At 41.1% G+C, this 22,718-nt stretch overlaps 1 protein-coding gene across 1 annotated transcript in view; it reads right to left on the bottom strand.

Moving 5' to 3' along the window:
- Positions 1-22,009, bottom strand: part of LOC119559383 (irregular chiasm C-roughest protein) — a 125,508-nt gene extending 103,499 nt beyond the window's left edge. Inside the window, exon 1 of the mRNA XM_037872440.1 lies at positions 21,311-22,009. The gene's annotated coding sequence lies outside the window, so the exon portion shown is untranslated. The remainder of the gene's footprint in view (positions 1-21,310) is intronic.
- Between the last annotated feature and the right edge of the window lie 709 nt (positions 22,010-22,718).

Below are 22,718 nucleotides of genomic sequence, written 5' to 3'. Positions count from 1 at the left end.
ACGGGCGACTTCCGTTTCCGGTTCTGTTAGCCGAGTTCCCAAGCAGTTAACCTGGGCTCATGCTCTTTCTAGTTGTTGCCTGTATAATTCACAATTTAGCGCCATAAATGCTGTGTCGTTTTGCTTTTCTGCAAGGGCCCACGGGGCGGATGCGGAACATTGCGTGCCTGGGTCAGGTCAAGTGCGTGTGCCGTGTTAATTGGGTGACAATGTTATCAAGGTGTCGCCGGCAATCGTTGACACGGCGGTTTTATGGGGGATGATTAAAAGGAAAGCAAATCAGATAATTAAGATAAGAGAAGTTAGGGTAAAACAGCGTTAGAAGATACCGAACATTCTTACTACACACAAAGAAATTGGTTGGTAAAATTGGCCAAAGCAGATAGCTTAGTAACTATAAAAATATGTACTTTACTATCAAAAATGGTTGTAAAAGTATTTGTTTTTGCTTTGTTTACTATTTAATAGTTAAGCCGCTATTAACATAATTACGGTCACGTGATGTGTGTATTTTGTTATTGCAAGATTAAGTAAATGACTAACTATCAAAAAAATGTATCCTAACGAAAAGTCTTCCACACATGCATGCAACTATAATTGTACAAATTTTCTCCAATGTGTTATTTTTTTATTTTCAACTGGGTCTAGCGTCTCGAACTCCTAGACTTCCATGCAAAACTGTGACCTTACTTAAAAAATATATTCTCTTAAGTCTTTAACTTACTGCCACACTAGCTGAATGTCACTGTGCAAATTTCAAAGAGCAATCTGAAATTATTTTTCTTTATTTTGCTTACCATGCTACAGTGACGTATCTTTGAATTTAATTAATAATTTGATCAATTTTTTAGGTATATATTTACTATAAAAAAAATGCACATCACTATCTTTTATAAATTAGATAACTATAAAAATAGATATTAAACCACAAGCCTTGGGTTTTTATAGTTAAATAGCTAATTTTATAATAACCTAGGACGTAAGAGTAACAATTTAATGGCTAAAGTGGACAATTCTTAGGTTTGGGACCGGTTTACTATTATATTGGTCAATTTTTACCAATTCATATTTTTGTGTGTACATGATACTAAAAAGCAGCCAAGCATTAATTAAACTAAATGTATTAAGTGGCTTAAAACACTGTGGTGTCCAAAGAAAGCATTAATAATTCATATGAATACCTCCTGATTGAAATGCGCTTGAATACATTTAAATGCTATCAATCCTTTGTCAATCAAGTCCAACGTCACCACACAAATCACTCACCTGAAAAGACAAAACGATAGCATGTTATTAGTAACAAGCTTTGTATAATTTATAATTTTTGTATCTGCTTTAACAACAAATACGAGCAACGACAGTCCTTTCGGCACTTTGCTTTTGTCGTTACTGTTTTTCCGGACCGTGGGCCCCAAAGCAAAAGGCTTAAATGATTAATTAAGCGCGTCAATGTATGCGAAAACATTCGACATGTTGTGAATGTGTTGTGTGCCCGGATTTGTTTTCGCCGTCGCTGCGGTGTGAAAATCACGTGTTGAAAATGGCGTGAATTCGTCGCATGAATAGCATATAATTCGAACACACATATGGACGGCCCTCAAACACAGGTACTGTACACGCGTTCCTATGGATACACGTGCGTTTGCATTTATTTTGATGTCATAGTTTTCGCTGGCGACGCGCTGATTTTAATATTTAAATAAATGCTGTCGTTGATTGCGCATACGACGCGTTGTTTGTTGTTTGTCCACTGCTGTTTTTGTTGCTGTGATTGCAGCTCGCCTGTTTGCTGTTTGCATAAGACAAATTGTATTTGTTTTCGACTTTACCAAAAACCCAATTATATGCCATGGCAGTTTCGCATTCGCCCAGAGTTCCATTTCGCACTCGCCTGCAATCCGATTGCACCCGAAACATTAAAAATTATACAAATATTGATCTCGCAGCGAGAGTGCAATAATGCTGATGCATAAAGCCATTTGATGGTCTGCAGCTGGCAATGAGTGGTTTAATTGAAATGCATTAGCAGAGCTTTACGGGGATTTGTATCGCTGAACATGCATATGCCATAGGTGGGAAATTGATCCAGATGAATATCAGAAAACACCTGAAAAGCCTAGAAATAACATATAATGCAGGTTTGGCTGTAATAACATTTCACGCTTCTTTCACCAAGCTTAAGCGATATACTTTCGGAATTTAAGCTGGGCACTTTGGCACGCTAATATCATCAGGGGATTTCCCTCCGATTTTCTCCTGAAAACAAAATATGCCCTGCCAAAACAGAAGTTTCCTTTACATTTCGGCACGGGTTAACTTTTTGATTGTTTACAGCTGACCCATTTAAATATATAGGAATACTGGGAAAAGTTAGCCCCATCTATCACACTCCAGCACTTTTGCAGGCACTGTAAGTGACACAGCGCCTCTAATACATTATTTTCTGGTCGGGTGCCAGGCACAGGCATACGTATTTTAACATATTATTTATGGCAAACAATTTTCGGCCAGAAACTCTTCAAACCGACCGCAAACAACAGAAAAAGAATGCGTATGCAAATGGAATATCAATTTATTATTGCACAGTTTTGCGAGCGAAAATTAAAATACGACCGCCCAGCCTAGAAACACTTTTAATTTATTAAAAATTCTATTGTCAGGCTAGGATAACAATAACCACAGGACATGCGTGCTTTTTCACACTTCGCCCCGCCCAGTCGGGGGAACTCCGTTCCTGGTTGTCACACAATTTTTATGTCGCTGAACCCGCTCGGCAGCGGCTACTTTGGACCCGGATCCCTATTTCCCGACTCGCAATCCGTTTTCTGCTGCTGATGCCTTTCACATGGTTCTGAATGAATGACACATAAAGTTCTTTTTATTTCAGCTGCGTTTTGTTTTTGCGACATTTTTATGAATGCCTCGAATGCCCCCCATTCTTTTCCCATATTTTTTTTATGCGCCCCAGCTTCGGGTTTATTCATGCGGAATGCGACGCATAGTTTTTTGCCAGTCCAGCCGCCCCTTTTTGTTTGTTATTGTTTTGCCAACAGTTCAGGCCAAAACGCACACACACGGAGACATGGCTGGAAAACCCTTTTCAACGCAAATATGTTCCATTAGCAATGGCTCGACAACGATTTCTGTGTTTTTTCGCCTCGCCTTTTGTTTTTTTTTCTAGTTGCTGGTGCTGCTAGCTTTCCTTTTGCATTTTTGGCCTGGCATGTGTTTGGCTTTCTGTTTTGGTTTGTTGGCATACTTTTGCCAAATGGAAATTATAGTCTAGTGCCTGCCTGCCTGCCTTTTTAGCCATTAATTTATGGCGGCAGCAGATGGAGGTCACCGGTCCCCCGCCCTGTCACCCCAACACCCCAGCACCCCAAAGGAGTCTGCGAACTCTAGGCCCTCTGACCGGCGGTGCGGAAAACCAAATCACATCAGCTGAATCGAGTGTATAATCAACCCACTGCTGAAATCCGTGAAATGCAACCATTCGAGGGCTCAAAGTGCCCACCAATGGCCCAACCCAGGCTGTTTTGGCCACGAAAGCAAACAATCAAACAAAGGCCTCCCCCAGACAAAACAAAAAGTACAAACAAATGACACGCAATGCAATTGATTGCACTGCTATGGCTGCACTCTGCAGAAGTTCTGGTCAGTGTGCTATTGTTTACCTTTTTTTGTGTTTAAATTTAATTGGTTTCCTATTTAAATTGCTTTGGGTGTGGGCGGCGTCCCTCGAGTTTCCCTAGTCGATTGTTGGCTTTGTGCCACCCCCACTTGGACTCGTATAATTTGCGTTTGATTGCCGTCTATAAAATTGGAAAGCGCAAATAAAACTCACATAAATTGGCCTTCATTGTCCTTTGTTGCCAAGGCATATACAATTTCGAGCGGCATACTTTATAGCACTGTGGCACACATTTATTTAGATAACCAATTGTAGTTTTTCCAATTAAAATATTTCGTGTTTCGGTGCGTACTTGGCAAAATGTGAAATTGAATTGTTGCCCCAGGAAAATTGCATCTGTGGCAGAGATTTTCATTTGGCAGGAAATGAAATATTTTTTACAACTGCGTTTTATGACACGCCCGGGGCGTCCACAGACTTATGCAGCTCAGTGTGTGCCACTCCCTTACGGACTGTAAATTTACTTAAGCCGGGCAAACATTAAAATGGCTCTTAAATGTGAAGTAAATACCCAAATAGCATTAATTTTGAGTTGGTAATTCCCACTGAAATACAGTGTTGGTATAATAAAATTTGGTCGGTAAATAAGTTTGTTTTTGTTCGATGAAAATATTTATTTATGTGGAAATAGTTTTTTGAATCTGACAGTTGTGTGTATGATTGTTTTGTTTAAAAGCTAACAAATGAAGTGTGGAGAATTCAATTTTTAAGTAAATAAGAAAAACCGCACAACTATAAAATAAAAGGAACATTTTAAGTAAATAGTTTTACATCTATTCACTACTTATAAGTTATAACACAACGGCTATTAAAAACGGAAAGACCAGCCGGCAGAAAGAATATAAATTAAAAACGATAACGTAAATTCGGAAATAATTCAACGATTGAACTGTTATATATAAGTTGAAAACAAAGTGTTTTTTAATAATTTCTTTTTTTATTATTTTCGTTTTCAACACTATATTTATTTATAGGAACAGATAGACTATTGCAGGATTGTTGAAATTTGATCGGCTGTTTAACAGCTATTCTATACAAATCCAATTATCAAAAATTAAAAAAAGACTTCGCATTATTTATTTTTAAACCATTTTGACTTTTTAGCTTTTAATCATTTTAGTTAAGGGTAGCATGGCGGAAGGAAAGGTTGGAAAAGGAAAACGGGGAAATGGGCAAAGATACAACGACTATTGCCCCATCATCAACACAAATTATTTATAGTCGTTAAATCAATAAAAAAGTGTTTTAATTTTTATTCAAATTTCTAAACATTTATGTTTTTTTCTTAGAATTTTAAGTTTTTTAAATTTTTTATGGAGTCAAAATAAACAGTTTCTTAAACGCAAATGAAGTTGCTCCGGGGATATCTAGTATTTTATAAAAGCTGTACATATTTTTACAAAAGTAAGGGCGGATATTTTTTCGAATTTTTTTTAGAGATAGCTTAGTATTTGGAGTACCGTTCCACACAGAATAAATGTATTTTGCTTAAGACAAGTATCGAAAGGCATTGGTTTGGTATTGAATGTTTGAAAATAATTGTAAAAGCGATTTCGGGATTTTAATAAACATTTCCAAAATAGTTTTTAATATAGTTCAAGTATTACTGTTCAAGTAGTTCTCTACTGTACATCAATCAATTAGGCATCAAAATCAAATTTTAGGTTTTCCTATTGGATTGCCAGCAAATCAGTACATGAATCCTATTTCTAAATAATCTACCAATTTTCACACATGGTATTCGCTGCAAAATTCCGGATAAATACCTAAGCCAGAACGAAACAATGGTGGAAATAAAAAATATATATTTATAACTCGTTAGCCCCTAAGGCCAACGGACTAGACGGTTCGGAAATTGAGTGTGTGTCTAACTGGATAATAGAGTCGAGAGCAATTGAAGCGCATGCACTGATTCCATAAGCGTTTTCCCATGAGTTTGTGAGTGTGGGGTCTAAGCCCGACCGAAACCCTTTTATCGGGCCCACAACAACTACCGACCGTAAGCCCAACTAAGCGGACGGCGTTTGAAGGGATTGCGAACGGCAATAGAAAGAAACGCATAAAATATTAATAACTGGATTTGCCCACTGCTGGCCAAACAAAGCCCAAACAGAGCACACAAACAAAGCCAGAGGAACAGTTGGCTAAAACTGCTTTGGCCATAATCCCATTACCGGGGTCAATGCGCCCACGGAAGTCCAGCCGAGGGTTAAGTTGAGTTGAACGCTTCAACTCCAAGCTGCAAGCTCGTTTTAAGATTTTCGGCTTGGGGTCTGGGTTGGGAGCACCCAATAAATGGGAGAAATCAAAATCATGAGTACGGATTGGTGGCGTCAAATGCCGGACTCAATATACGCCGGAAAAAACCGGACAGCAATACAAGAGTTGTACGTGTAATTGAATTTTGTGGTGCGTCGTCGCTGGCGTCAATTTATTTGACCACGTATTGTGTGTGTTTGGCCGCCGGTGGCAGGGGTGAAAAGGGGTGAAAGGGGGTAAAAGGGGGTGAAAAGGGGGGAAAATGCGGAAAAGCGCGGAGTGGTCAGCGGGCTTGGGACGAGTGGTTGGTCACTACGTGCGTATTACACGCCGAAAGGGTTATGGCCATCGTAATTGTATTGGCCGGACTAAACATGGCGCTCAGTTGTCTGCCCTCCCCCCAGCCACCCACTTTTCCCAACCCAGTCCAACCCAACCCAACCCAACCCCTTTTCCAGCCCACCCCCTGCGGTCAGCGTCCCACGCACGTTTCTAATTTTGTGCGTGGCTTGTTAAATTTTTTCGCATTTTGCTGCTGTTCATTGCCGGGATATACAGCGGCCTTCATTTGACCTAAACGAAATGCTTTTGGAATTTTCCTCATTTGGCCGCCACCGAATAAAAAAGTTCATTTGGCTATGAGCTGTTTATTATCCGCCGACTGAGAATTCGCTTTTTGCGGATGAGCGGATATGGGTATTTGGCACAGAAATGTTTTAAAGGTGCCGTTGCTAAGTAGTTTCAGGAAACGAAAAATATCAATTCTTAAGGAAAAGAAGAGTGCTAAAGAAATGCTTAAGTAATAACAGATTAAAGTTTTGAAAGAGGGAATAGTTCAGAATAAGTTCATTTTGTTACTACAATAATAATAGGTAACTAATGCTGTAAAATGATCTATGATTTTGTAATTTATGCCTATGGTTCCAATAAATGGTATGGCATTGCAGTGCTAGTTATGCAAAGCTTATTAAGAAACGTTTGTATTTATATCAGATAATTCTTTATTTAAACTTCTTTAGCTAATGTTATACTGCATACGTTTAATTAATAACGAAGACTTGCCCAAGTTTCCCTCGTAAAGAAACCGTGTTTGCCCTTCGTAGCTCAAACAAGCTTTAAGAACACACAATTTGCTCTGGGTAAACAGAAATGTTAATCCAAAACTCAACCCCTCATCTGGCATCCGTAAGATACTTTTCGTGCTTGGGCCAACAAAAATGGTAGCCGAAATCTCATGCATCAACGCCCAACAATGTCCAAGGGGGGGAGCGATACGGGACCAGGAGCGAGTAGGACGCAGAGATTCAAACCCTCCACAAACACTAAAACTGAAATCAAATACCTTTGCCCTTAAGCACAATTGACATTTTGCACATGACAGGGCAAAGCGGGAAGAAAAGCCGAAACAGGGCGAGAGCCGAAAGGAAAAGCAGGTGAAACTCGATGCTGCATCGCCCACTGACCTCGCCGGGGGGTGGAAAAGGGGAAAATGGGGGAATGGGGCGGTGTCGTGGCATGACATTATACGCTTGTTATAATCCCTGGCAACATTTTTATTGCAATTGTCAACCGGGGCCATAAAGCAGCCGAGAATCCAGACACCTACAACCGTTTTCTGCGAACCAATGCGAAGCGACACAAATTGAAAATATGACAAGAAAATTCGCTTCAGCGGCAAGTAGGTCGGAAAAGCGGTCGGCGGCGGTGTGTGGAAAAGCGGTGGCAGAGCTGCATCTGTGGCACTTTGCTAACTTGCCAAGGACTGGCGACGAAAGCATATTGATTTCGGTGGCAGTGGGGAAAATGTTTTGCCAACGTTGCCAAAATAAGAAAAGCGAAAAAGTATAGGGGAAATTCGTGGCGTGTGTGTGGCCTGCAATGAAAAGCGCATGCATCAAGGTGAAGTCAGCAGTTTCCTTCTTCCGACGACCGCTGATGCTGCAGATGTGCTCAGCGGAGCAAATAAAAATAATATTTTATCCACGGCGGAAAAATCGAGAGGAAGGCAAGCAGAAACAATGAGTCGAAAATGCGTTTTCGCCTTCCCCCACTTTCCCCATTGATATGGCGAACAATGAGCCAGGAAACTGGGCGCCACTAAAGGAGCCGAAATCCACCATCTATTTAGTGCCTCTGTCTACATGGCAGTGGTCCTCGGCTGACCCAGATAGTCGGGCTCCATGCATGAGTTTATTAGCTCAGCCAAGTTTACGGGCCGCTGCGCAAATCAGTGGCAGCGGATAAAAAATTATGGCACTTCGGGGCATTCCTAATAGTGTGTGAAACAGGAAAATTCGACTCGCGTATCAGGCTGTGGGGAGTACATTACCTCCTCATAGATTGCTCTGCAGGCAGCCACGAAATATAGGTTCATTACCCGGAAATTTTAACCGAGCATCAGGATTTAACAATCTTAAAGGGTCACAGCTGAAAAACAGATCTATATAAAGAGGTAAAGTTTTTCAGAGCCTTTGGCTTATAGTTTTAATTTTAATCAGATTTATATTAAGGGGTGAAAAAATAAAAAAAAAAAAATAAAAAAAATAAAATCTAAATAAAATTTAAAGCCTCGTACATGCGTTAATGCTAAATAACCAAGCAGTTGTGGACCAAAACTAAAAATTCTTGCAACTTCAAAGCCTTTTTAGAGTATTTATAATGCTTAAAAACGCCGTGGGTCCTTACCAACTTTAGTGGTTGAAAAATTACTGCCTAGTTCTGGGCAAGACGCAAAGCCATCCGCATAATGAAGCCCAACTTGAGGTGCAGTCGACGTGGTCATCTGGCCCAAGTGGTTCTGCCGTAATGTCGTAATAATATTAACGCACAAAACAAAACTTTTATTGAGGCCAGGCGGTGGGGGGCTGTGTTTCACTTTTTATGACCGTAAAAATGCCATAAAAATGTTTAAAGTCGGCCAAATAGGCGCTAAGCAGCGCCAAAGTGCACTTGTTGAGTGCGTTTCCAGTAGCTGGGCACCTCATTTTCTCGTTTTCCAGCTTATATTTGTATTTCCATTTTTTATATGAGGCATTCATATTGGTCGAGAAGTTTTGAAATAAACTTTTGAGCTCCTGTTGACTTTTGCCACATTCAGTGGGGATATTTTAAAGCCTTCTTTATGGCGCAGCTCGCCTGTTTCTTGAAACTTTTCCATCTGCTTTCAGCCGCCGCTTAAGTGGGTTAAGAGTTTTCCGCTCTCGACCGTAAGATTGGAGATATACTCGTTAGTTTCGTTTTATTGTTTCCCCAACTTCCCCATCGCGGCAGGACCCATTTAATCAGCCTCGCTTTATGGCTTTCGCACTTAAGTAGCTGGCCGAAACGACTCCTGGCCACGCCCAAACGCCCCAGCATATGCAATAAAAACCAAACAAATCGCTGCCAATGGCACTTATTATCACCTGAGTAGATTTATCACCTGCTGACCGCAACACACCAAAAATTAATATACAAATAGCACACACAAGGTAAACGGCAGTCGTGCTTATAAATGGCAACTGAAATGTAAGACGAGTGTCTATGTGAGAGAACGTGGCCGAGAGTGGGCGTGGCCCTATCACAAGCACTCACACAATGGCTGGCCGCCCTTTGATAAATTTACTACACAAATTGAGTCGCTAAATTAGAACATTTATTTTTGCTGCCCAAAAAAATGAGGAGGAGGATGGCAAGGGAAGTGAAAAGGAAAAAATCCCCCAAGTGCGTTTGCCACTTGATGTGGCATCTAACGAAACCCGAATCTGCCACGCCCCACTTCCCCAACCACCAAACCCATCTCATTCTGTCCCTCCGCCGCCCCGGAGCACCCGCTCATGTTTCCTTCATTATTTGGACCAGCGCATCGACATCGACTGGCTGCACTTCATACTTAAGCTCGTCCAAATCTCGAGAGTGTAATTTATTGTTATCATTTGTTTGGCTAAAAGCAAAAAAGACGACCAGCACAACGGAGGGCGAGCAGAAAACCCAAGAAATGCTTAAGTTCGAGTAAGTGATGGCAACTTTGCGATGCTCTGCTTATAAGAACAAAGTGGAAAATAAAGATATTGTAGCATAAATGAATAAAGGGAGTAACTAATGACATGAATTACTAAAAGTGAAAATAACCAGCTTTATATTCAAAATCCTTATGAAGTATATAAGAAAACCTGTAAAATTATTATAACTTTGATGAAAATAATACTTATTTTCTAAATATAAGATAGTAATAGAATAAATATTATAACATTTATTGGATTGCGATCAAGGCTTGTAGTTAATTTAGCAGTCAAAATCAGAATTCAGAAATTAAACAAATACTTTCAGTAGTTGGGATGCTTTGTTGTATAGAGTATACGTATACGTATACCCAACGTTTGTGCCAAGAGGAAAAAATTAAGAACCCACGAATAAAGCGTGGGGGGTGAGGGGAAAAGAAAGCGAAATAGAGGGCGTAGCTGCACACAGACGGACGCGTGCGCACGCACACATGCAGCCATATACCCACACATGTACGGCATTTAGATAACTAAAGTAATTTATTTTATATGGAGGTCATGTGCTTACGGACATGTGAACGTAAATAGCAAAAGGAAGCGACTTTCACACAGATACTAGGCAGCGGGCTGTGTGTGTATGCTGGAAATTACGCACCGAAACTGAGACATTTCCGCTCGGCACAAATTTTGTGCTGAGACCGGCAGAAATCAGAAACAGACCTGAATCCGGACCCAGAGAACCAGGACATGGACATCAGTTGGCCCCATTTTATTGCCCACTTTGGGGGGAATTAGCATGCGAATTAACCAGAACCAAACTGGAACCAGAACCGAAACCAAAACCGAAGAACAAAAATCGGAGTCAAAGTTGAAAATTCAATTTCCCCAATTCCAGTTCTGCAACAAACTTAATTAAGTGCTGTTTTGCGGAGGAGGGGGCGAAGGACTATCGAATGTTTGGCGCAAATAGTTGGGCATACTTTCTGGCGCCCAGAAATGATTTAATTGGAAAATTGTTTAGCTAACTCTGGGCGCCTATCAAAAATGCATGGCCAAGTTGTGTTGCATAGTTTCGGGGCAGATTGCTAATTGAGCCGAATCGGGCATTAAAAATGCAGTATGCCTGTTTAGGCGACGGGGACTGGGACTGAACTTAATTAAAACGAAATTTGCTCTTAATAGGTCGCTGGGGGAGGGATTTCACATGCAGACTCACGGCACACACTCCCTGACTTTCCCCCAATTGGGCCATTAAGCTGGGATAACAATGATGCCAATAAGCAACAACTACTGGGCCACTTTACATGTGGCCCCAACAAATTATTACAAACCTAATGACCTAATATATAAACTTCAGCCGAGAGATCCCGTCCCGAACAATGGAACCAGCGGGTGTGTCCGACATCCCTTGCTGATAGGATTTCCAGGGGCGGGGTGAAACATGCTAAATATACACATTATCTGGGCTGTGGGATAAGCGGAAAAATGTAAAAACAGGAAAGAAATTGCCTCTAATTTATGAGTGGCAAATGCGAAAAGAAAAGAGGATAAAGGACCCTCCACATACGCACGCAAAATAAACAGCCCTATTTTCAGTAGCTGCTAATATTTTACAACAGTAATTTTTCGGTGTTTTTTCATTTTTTTTTCATTTAGCATTTATTTTTTTGTTGAACGAATAGGCAATGCCGGGGATTTCGGCTTAGCAGTGATACCAAGAACCCCATGAGAGGCAAACTTTACATACTTTAATCCAGAAAGGAGTGAATTTTAGCAGCTCGTCCACCATGTGTATATAGAGCTCTGTCTGAGTTTGTATGCACTCAAGTGGTTGCATTCTTAAATTGGATTAAGTGGGTTTTTACCATAGAGACCACTTCCCGATGGCAGCTTTTGGCAAGATATTCGTGCTCGTACTCCTTTTTTATTTATTCTTGTTCTAGCTTGGCTTTTCGCTCGAGAGAACTCGAATTTAATTAAGAACAAATATTAAAGCACTGTTTTTGTTCAACATCAGATAAAATACAATTTCAGGGTAAGAAGAGATGACCGATACTGATGGGAAGTGTTGCCTCAAAGTGCAAAACAAAGCAAAATATCTGTCTTATTTAAATAAATATACGTACAGTGCACCCCGCAAATGTAGGACTGATTTATTGTACTATATCTGTTGTTTTGCTCAGTGTAGGAATTCCAAAAAACATAAATATTTATGTACACCAATGTATTTTGTGGCTTATATTTTAATAAGTTTTAATACAATTTGTAATTTTAAGCCCGATTTTTAATAAGTGAAATGTGTTAAGCATTTTTATGATTTTTTAAGTTTCTTTAATTTTTTTTTTGAGCTATTGTTCCGTTTAGTGTCAGTGTGAATATCTCTTGTTCTGAGAATTTCTCGCTTTATTCTTGCCAGCAATAATAGAAAAGAATAATACGGGAGTTGGATATAAATAAACACCATAAGTGTAATCTCTCGTTCGGGGAAAAACTCAAAAACAATGTGGCAAGTGAAAAATACGATTTTGTGCTTTATTTACAATTTGCATTTTCCAAGAGAAGTGCCGAGGGAAAACAGAAGTGTTTAAAAACAATGTGAACAGAAATTCAAAAATAAATAGCCACTAGGATTGAGGACGAACAACTACACTTTGGCAAATTAGAAAACTTAGAACAAACAGTAATTCGTAATCTGGGTGTGAAATTGCAATAAGTTACAACAAAACTGAAGAAAAAACCCGAGAAAATAAAGTTGGCAACAAAATAATAGGATGATACAAAATGCAGGAGAAGTACTAAGTAAGAACCAATGGCCTAATGAGTACCCAATAAGGACCGCAGACTAAATCTATGACAACAATGAACTGACTTACAAAGCAGTCAATCAGTGACAAGAATATGAAACCTGAATAGAAATCCAATTTACCTGTACTCTCAGATATCATGCTTGGCCTAAACGCGGCTCTGTGTCGCAAAAACACGTCGCAACATCGCAGACAACATCAACAATCAACCAGAGCGGGAAAGGGGAAGTACCAATCCTAAAGGACTCTCCATTCAATCAATAGGAGTTGGGGCTCAGAATAAAAGTACAGAGCAATAAACATTTCATTGAAGACGCAACAAAAACGCACTGCGCGGCATAAGGCAGCATCAAAAGAGCTCGAGGGAAAAGTGGAAAGGGGCAAATGGCCGGGAAACTTGCAGCGTTTATCGGGGTAACACGAGACACTGGGACCACCAACGCAGTAAAAATGAACCAGAAGTCATAAAAATTGAAAGCTCGCCTGGAGTATTTCCCAACCCGCCGTTTTGGGGCGGGGAAAAGGCCGAGCAACGGGAGAAATATGTATAATAAAGAAAATTGAATATGCCCAAAGGCGGTCAGGGAGCAAAACACAAACAAAACACTACAAAACGCAGCCACACGGTCCAGACGCTCACTTTTGTCCCAAAAAAAGCGACAGAAAGCCAAAGAAAATTCCGCAAACAACCCGAAATACGAACCAAAGCAAGCGGCCTGATCTAGTCGCATTTTCACATACTCTTGCTTATTTATTTATAAAAAATATAAATAGAACTTTGAAAACTGGAAAACATTAGCAAATAGCTTAGCTAAGATTTTAAATAAGCCAGATCAAGTATTTTAGGCCTTTCTAGATCACATTTTTTATTCAAGAATAATATTTTCAATTTTTTTGAACTAAGACAAACATTCAGCATAGTCATAATACTTCTGATAAGAGTAAATACCTCAAGCTTGCGAATAGCGAAAACCAATTTTAGCATGGTCTCTAAATGATCCCGACCCGCCTTCTTTTCCCTGCCCACCTGCCTCTGAGCTTGCCTCGGATAAAATGTAAATTTTATTCCAACGTTAACTGGCTGGCTATGGATACAGATACAGTGCCAGCTAAAGATACAGCAACCGCTTTCGTCGATTACGATTTTTATGCGACACAAAATCTGTGGAAAACGGCAAGGCTCTGGCTCAATCTGCTTTTTATGGCAGACGCAGACACCAGAAAAAAGGGCAAAACTAACGCTAAGCCAATGAAATTTACTTAGTTGGCGACATGCGACCGAAATTGGCTGAAATCCGAATGGCCAAGGCCGTGAAACTGGGTTGCCAAATGACTTTACAATTTATTGCGGTATTGGGACTTTCCAAAAGAGAATGGAACAAGATAGATCAAATTGTTTCTTGGGATTTCAAGGCTATAATTGAAGTCTCTATGTAAAAAAAGAAATAATTGAGAAGATTTAAAAACAATCTTTCTCTTTTACTTACATTGTCTTGGCTAGTGTCTTTTTTGTAACAAATTTGACTCCTGCCCTAGTATATTGCGATGCCTAGAATTGAGAAAAGTTATATGGGTTGATGCTTCTCTCTACCATTAAATTAACCGATTAGCCGCCCTTTCATTAGCACTTCTCATACATATAGTATATTAAATCGGTTTAGCAAGCCCCTTTAGAAAGGGCCCTCACTCTTGGGATCCGCTGAAAGATGCTCGCCGTTTGTCGGGCTCTTTGCGAAATTTATTTATAAACTCATTTGCATACTCCGAAACAAGACGTCCCTCCACGCAGCCTAAGCTGTTTGCATATGCAAAACTAAGACAGTGCAAAAATGCGCAAACAAGTTGGAAGATATAGTCATCTATATAAATAGCCGGGGGAAAACTGTCGCACGTTTTTCGCTCCCCTTTTCCTTTCGCCCTTCGCAGATTTCATTTCGATTTGGTGTCAAGAAAGCGCAGATCTATCTCTGGGTTTTCCGCCGCGTTCCCAGCTTTTCCCAGTTGGCTCTGAGAAATGCGCCACGTGGCTGGGGAGAAGAATAAAGTCATAAAATTGAATTGGTAATTTTTTGTGTTAAAAGCAGAAATTAAAATAAATTGAATTGCCGCTAAGACGAGAAGGAGCAGGAAGGAAAATGCAAATGAGTCGCATCGATGGGAAAGGAGGCGGAAAAGTGGGGGCCAGGAAATAGGTTCGCTTGATTTTTCTGGCCCACGAAATGAAAACAAAATAAAGTAAAAGGGAGCCAGAAAGGAGGAAAAGCGCTCGACAACAAGACCGAAATAAATGCATTGTTGTTGCCACTGTTTTTATGGCGCCACCCCCTGCGTCCTGCGGCCTTCGTCCTTTGTCCTTCTCATTGTTCATTCCGTTGTTGTTGGTGCCGCAGCCGCCGCTGTTATTGTAATAGGATTACTGCATAAATTAAAGTATTTGCCGTGGCATCATCAAATAAGATTTGCAACGCCCCCCACCGCTCGACCCTCCGCCCACCGCCCACCACCCACCTAACGAGCTACAATGCGCGAACATCAAAAATCGCAAGGATAAGTGCGGCGAAAGCGCAGAAAAAAGCAGGACAAACAGCCGAGTAAATAAATAAATGTAGGAGCGGAAAGAGAAAGCAATACTCCGGCTGACTGATAGAAAGAGACGCCGAGCGACTAAAAGAAAGAGACGGACGGAGTTCAAGTGGCTGCGGGGACACGTAAAAGTAAAGTTTATTGCATAATTTTCGACGGCTTAGTTAAAGTGTAATGTAAACACAAAAGCCGGAAGAAAAGAAAACGAGGCAGATAGCTGGATGGAAGAATGCTGCAAAGGTGGAAAGGTCACAGGGAGATGAGACAATAAAAGTGCAGATTATAAGAAAATATGTCCCAGAAGCTTTTGCTCCACACCGCTCCTCCATAAGAAACTCGCAGGATAAGGAGCAGGTCACCCCGAAAATTGATTTTATTAATGGTTGAGGTTTAGTACTGAGCCCACATGCTGTCATAAGTGTTGACTTAGGAAGCCCAGCGTGCAATTGAGTGTCCCTAACAAGGTGTATTAGGAAATATCAATATCAATCCACAGGCATATCCAGCAGAATGGATTTTTTGTCATTTCCCATTATATTGTAGCCACATAGAAGCTAATTGTTTAATTGTATAACTTTTCAAAGGATCTAATAATATAAAATAAGTGGCAGTGTGGCGCTGAGAATGCTTTCACTCACTGTCGATTTGTATTTAAATCAATCACGACTGACGTTTTAAAAGATTGTAGGTTTTGTATAGCCAGATGAAAGATGGCTCTACTGAAAATTAATCAAACTATGACCTTCATATTTCACTTTTCCAGCTCTCTGGGGCCCAAACACATACCGCAAAATATATGAAATATTTATCAAAAACCACTGCCCACCTCTGGAACCCTCGCAGATACTTCCGCTCGCAACCGGGAAACGGCGGCAGCGAAATCACTTTGGAAATTTTCAAACTAAACTAAATACACGAAGCCGCAAATTTCATTTTGATAAAATTTTAATTTGGCCAAAAGCCCAAAGCCGAGAGCGGTCGTTAGTGGAGAACCCTCGAACTCTCGATCCGGAGGCTGCGACCTCGCCGCGCGCCTCAATAATTCAAAGATGTTAAGCCGCAAATTGGCATTGGCAGTGGCATTGGGCCGAAGGTGGGTGGGCCGACCCACAGACCCACAGCTGGGACCGGCAGACAGGATACACATCCGCTGGGGCCCAGAAGGCACCGACTGAGGGTCTGGCACGCACGCATTAAACTCTATTGGGTGCTAATGTTTTTCGTCCCACCCTCGCCTGCAAAATTTTCATAAATTCAGCAATGAGCCTGTCGACACACACACGCGCGGCCAGCCTGTTCCGTGTGAGTAATAAAAATACGCTAAAATGTTTGTATCTCATACATAAACACGCTGCTTATTGCCTACTTCCAGGCGCAGAGAGCCAGGATACGCGCTCGCCTGTGTGTGTTTGGCCGGGCGCGGTTGTGTGGGTAAGTGGTCGATAGGGCGGGGAAGTGCTTCCGGCAGCCGTTAAGGCTGCTTTCGAAGGTCGATGTTCCGCCCGCTCGTTTATTAAAGAGCGAGCTTTAAAAACTCGCAAACCGATCGCGGTAAACAAACTAAATGGATTACAAAATAAAACAGCAAAAGGTTTTTAGTAGAAATACTGATACACCATAATCCATGCAGTATTTGCAGCCGCTAATTGAAATATCCTTTGACAAAACTGGGTTTCCCCTTTCAGCCTTTTCTAAATACCTTACTCCCTGATTAAATTCATAATCTGGTATAATAAAAGGATTTAAATTAAATACAAGAATCCTTTTTTAACCAAACAGAATTACGCTTAAAAAGTAAAGTAAAATATGTTTGTATTTCATTTTCTATAACAGTGTTTAAGTATAGTTATTACTTTTAAATAAATATTAAATATTAAGCAAATATTTCTTAAACTAAATTGTTATAATAAATAAATATTTCTTAAATTAAATTGGTATAGGCGGTAACATTTAAGATTGACAAACATTGAACGGATGATAAAACAGAATCAAATCAAGGAAATAGTCTAAATAAAATTGTAAATACATTGAGCTTGCTGTCATTTTTGAGATATCTAGAAAGACTGTGCTAGCTTAGGATTAAACTCTTGCCAACTGTCAGCTGTAGCCGAACACATTTGCTCGCTCGATGTTATTGGAAGTCCCAGGAATTTTTAGTGACTTCTTTTCGGGGAACAGAGCCAGTCCGCCCGCCATAAGACGCCGTTCCCAACGCCATCTCGGCGCATCCCGAATCCATTTGGTATATATGCTTATGCGCGAGCTTATCGGCGCTTCAAGTAAACAGACAGGCAGCTATAAAAATTTGCATTTGACTAATGCCAAATATTCGGAGACGACGACGACAACGAGGGCTACGAACGCCATCCGATAAGCCAAAGCATCCCCAGCATTAACCCCCTACACCCCCTTAACCCGCGAGTCAACCCTTGCAGACGGCAACAACAATAACAACGTCTTGGAGGAGATGCCAATGCGTTTACTGATTTTTTGAGTGCGATACGTGTGAAGATTTGCTTTTCTCTGCTTTTTTCCTCCGGGGGAAAAGTGGGCGGTGGTCGGTGGGTGGCCGCCGGCGAGGGGCGTGGGTGGTGGGATGCTTTTATGCCATTTCCTATTAAGCTATTTGTTGCCAGCTCTCTTTTATCGCTCTTACTCTCTTCGGCTCTATCTCTTTTCATACCCCACTTCGCCGCATTGTGAGTTGCCAAATTTCGTGTGTGGCAGTTGCATTGCGAAAGATACTAAAAGCTTACCCCACACACAGATACTAACGCTCACATGTCTCGTTTATCGATTTTCTTCACCCCCGGTTTTGCACCCTGTGTGGATTTTTGACATGCCAACGCATTTTAAATTTGCATTTTTTGGCACCCAAACAGGCCAAAATTTTAGCTAAAAGCATTAAGGCCATGGCTGGGCTGGCATTTTAAACTGCACTCGAACAACTGAAATTGCCAAAATATGCCAACAATAGACTTAGTTTTCGTTAGCAAAATATTGAAAAATATTGCTACGCAAACATTTGGAAATATATATAAAATACAATTCTGAAAAATTGGTACAATTTATGGATGTGCTACTAAAGGGAGGGTGAAAAGTTGAATTTGCATGAATGCGGAACGAATGGTGGTAAATAAAATTTTAAATGTATGGAAATAGTATGCGGAATAACTTAAACCCGAAAAGAATCTATAGATAAGTATGGATCTTCAATAAAAAAATGGTTCATAGAAAAGATAAAAATATATTTGGTATGAAAGGCAATATAAGGAACACTTAGCTTATTAAAAATGTTTAAATTTTACGGTTTTACTAATATTAAAGCTTTCTAGCACATGTATTATCCCAAATCTCTAATATAAACATACATGTGTAAGCATACCTAATCTGATTATGTTATGGCAAACGTGCCTGTTTGACTTCTGTTAAAATTTAAAAGTTTTGCCATCTTTGGCAATCTTTAACCCACGCCTTCCTTGTTAGCCCACATAAACTGAGAGCTTTCTGGGCTCTTGTTTTATAAAATTTATGACGAACCATACACAAGAATATACGCAAATGCTATAATAAGTCACTGTCACGACTTATGAGTTCGTATGTGTTTGGGGCAGCCACAAACCACTGAGATTTGGAAGGTAACTTTTTGCACATGCCCGTTGATTTATTAAGCCTGACGTATTGGCATACATTCCGAAAGATCAAGCTCCTTAAGACCATAAGTCCTATTTGCCACATGCAAATATTAATTAATATTTTTCCACTTTGGAATCACTCCCCAGGCAAACATTAAAATTGTTTTAGCTTTTCAAGCGATCTCATTAAGTCCCGACACGCCCACAATTAAAGCATCCCCCAAAGAAAGAAAAGAAAAACTTTTCAAATATTATTACGAGCTCTTATAATAGATTATGTCAAAACGGAACCAAAGTTGCCTGGAGTAAAGAAAATTCCGTGGAATTAATTTGAAAATATAAATTGCGAAGGGTGGCTGGCAAAATAGCTGTGAATTTGTTGTGTGTCACGTCCAGTCGACTTTTCGTTCAGCATGGAAATTTTCTTTTCTTGGAGGCCATTTCTGGCAAATGGCAGCTAAGCGTAGCATAATGAGGACTCGGGCCGCCGACTTTGCGACTTTCTGCGGTTGCCCCATGGCCCAAAACCCAAAAGCGAACGTCTTTAAGAGCAAGACAAAATGCGAAAGTGTGCTCGCACAGGGCACAATTGATTTAAGCAGCTTGGTAGGGGCCTTTGACTGCGCCTAATCCTATTTTTCATTAATCTAATTAAGCCTGCGTAGAGAGAAAGCATTTCGGTAGACAAGGCCAATCTAATGAAATTATGGCGAAAGACAAAGGGCCGGAATGCAGCTCGAGCATTATCGATTAGCCGAATTGGGGTCAATTAGCCGAGCTGAGGAATTTTCGGCAAGCGAAACTTTCCAAAAATCCAAATTATCTGGGTCTTAATTTAATTTCGGCGCATGTTGGAGAACACAAAGGCGCCAAGGGGTTCTCGGGCCAAACGGTTTTGCGAGTGTACCGAATAGCAAGCATTCCCTTAGGTAATCTCCCAGCTGAACCTTGACAGCCGGGAAATATTTAATGCTCCCTGCCATATTTAATAATAAAACCTTTCACAGACTGCGCCAAAAAAAGAATGCGAAAAGGCCAGCGGCAGAGACGTCCTTTGGGCATTTCAAAGAGGAGAAGTGCGATAAATAAGGACGAGAGATGAGCCGGGAGTGCAGGGCATTCAAAAGTGCACACTAAATGCTCGGGCGCCTGAAAGTATGCTTTCAATTGTGCGCAATTTAGTGCGACAGGACGACAACAATAGGACCTCTTTGGGCGTGTGTGTGCTGGTGTACGTGTGTGTGAATGCAATTCTGCCAGTCTTAGTGCCTGACTAGGTGCGAACAAACATGTGCGAAACGGCGCCTAAAAACAGGCAGCACAAAAAGGCCAGCGACTCCGGCTCATTGTTTGCCGTGCTTTCTGCCTTCTGGTCTCTGCGCTCCGCTTTATGCTCCTTGCTCTGTGATTACGATTATTATGATTATTGTTTACTAGGGCCAGGAGTGGGGAGTGGTGCAGAACGCAGGGCAGAAGTAAAGGCAAATATCATAATAAAAGTTCATAAAATAAAACGGCCTGGAAGCCAGGTCTTCGGGTTCGCTGTGCCCGTTCTGCACAGGAAGAATCCTTTGCGAACCGACATTGGTAGGTAAATTTGCTTATAGAAGTGAAATGATTCCATCAATTTTTTAGGTTGCGGAAATAAGTGCCACTTAAATCTTGGCTTGATATTACTTATAAGGAAATAGAAATTCATGAAAAAAACCTTTTTAAAAAGTCGAACATACTTTAAATCCCTTTCTGTTGAAGGGAAAGTTCAGGGGTCACTATCAGAAACTAGCTAGTATCTTCTTGCTTCGTTTCTTTTCTTTAAGTTAAGCTTAAATTTTATAGGTGTTTGGTGGCCATTTAAATTGAAATCTAAAGTTAGGAAGTTTCCCTACAGTTTCTCCCCGTGTGGCCGTCTTTTCCTTGGTTTCGTTCAGCCAACAATGCGACATGGCCGCGCTAGTTTTATGTGGCACATAAACATAGCTGCCACTCGCGTTGTTGCACGCTTTTTGGCGCGCAAAAACTTGGCGCCCGCTCGCCATTTTATTGCTTGTCTTGCACACACACTCTCCCAGCTTTTGTCATTCCATTCCGTTTCGTTCTCGCTTTGTTTTTGCCTCCTTGCTCTTCGGTGCCAACAACCTGCCACGCCTGAAATATGCTTGCTGCATACTTTTGGGCGCTGGGCATGAAATTAAATGCCGAAAGTATTTCACGATATAAATAATCCACTCAGGGGTCTCAGGAATCATAGGCGAAACAAACCTGCCAAGGGGGAATAGCTAAAGAGGATGTTTTAGGGCGAGAAGTGTTCTGCGGAATAAATAAGCAACTCATTTCTCAGAAATTGTGAGCCAAACGTACCTGTTAACTAGGTATCACTTTGTAGAACCAGTAGCTATAGATTCACTTGCGCTTCCGTGTATTTAAATATTTTCCTAAGTTTTTCTGGGGACTAAAGTCTACTCCTCAAACAAACCCCTAGCACTTTCTGTCTTGTTTGTTTTTGGGCACAAAACTGGGTTTTTTATGCGAGCCGTTATTACTCTTTGGCGTTGGCAAATTAATGTTGTGCCTAGTCGGCCGGACACGGACGTAGCTCCGGCGGAAACGGAAACCGGAAATTGCGCGCACAACAAGCGACCCACCGAAACGCTGGCCACTCTCACAACACTTCACTTGAGTTCGGAGTTCTGTTGTTTATGCTCGCTCCAGTGAAACCGCAGAAAATCCAGCCGATTGACAACGGCACTCGATGCGTATTTAAAAACGCTTGAAATGCAATTAATTTTGATTTTTTCAACACACGCACTCACTTCACAGCGGCGTAATTAGTTATGTTTGCCTTGTGCCTCGCATTTATTGTGCGTATTTATCTTGTCTGCGTAAACTGTTTAATGAGTTACTTCGGCGAGGACTGCCGTTTGTACTTGCTGCTCGGATTTTATTTAGTTGTTTTGCGGAAAGTTAAAGGGAATTCCGGACTTACGCACGCCGCACGCTCCGCTGCGATTTCCACCCAGTAAATGTATTCGCCACGACGCACGTCCTTTGCTGACGACCAACGCTCGCAAACTGACGGTACGGCATAGTGCCGCGAGGATATATGGGGGTGTACGTCGCATCGCGTGTTATACTTCTACCCGAGTGTTATACGACTTCCAGCCGGAGAGCTGCGCTCTGGGAACGACGCTCTCTCCACCGCCCAATTGGTTTTTTCGCCTGGCTTTGGCGGCATTTGCCAGATTCTCAGAGATGAGAGCAGATACTTCATCGCAATTGCCGGCAACCGAGATCCTCCAGAGGAAACTTAACTGCATTTGCTTATAAATTATGTCTTGACTTGGGTGTTAATGTGCGCTGAAGCGTTCAGAGTGACGGCATGACAGAGTGGCAGTCGGACGGACTGGCGGCAGGACGGGCAACTACACAACTGTCTTTGCGCCCTGCGACAAGGACACACCTGTTGGGCCACCTGAGTGCAGGTGAAGGGCCCTGCGCACGACGAAGGGCATTGGGGCAACTACTGAAGTGCAGGGCCAATTTAACAGCATTAATACATTTGTGATATCAGCAGGAAAATAGCTTGTCAGAGCTCACACAAGTGGGTACACAAATCTTTCCGACAGCTGAAATAATGATAAAGGTGTTTTTAAGAAGGCGTTTCTTCACTCCAATAATTATTAGGAAAATATTACAAGTGAGAAAAGTGTAAATGGTTGTGAATATAATAATAAATACATACAAAAATACAAAAAGGAAGCAAGCTTCG

The sequence above is a fragment of the Drosophila subpulchrella genome, unplaced genomic scaffold, assembly GCF_014743375.2.
Source record: "Drosophila subpulchrella strain 33 F10 #4 breed RU33 unplaced genomic scaffold, RU_Dsub_v1.1 Primary Assembly Seq24, whole genome shotgun sequence".
Lineage (NCBI taxonomy): Eukaryota > Metazoa > Arthropoda > Insecta > Diptera > Drosophilidae > Drosophila > Drosophila subpulchrella.
Note: the sequence above shows the minus strand (reverse complement) of the source record. Positions and strands in the feature narration are given on the sequence as shown.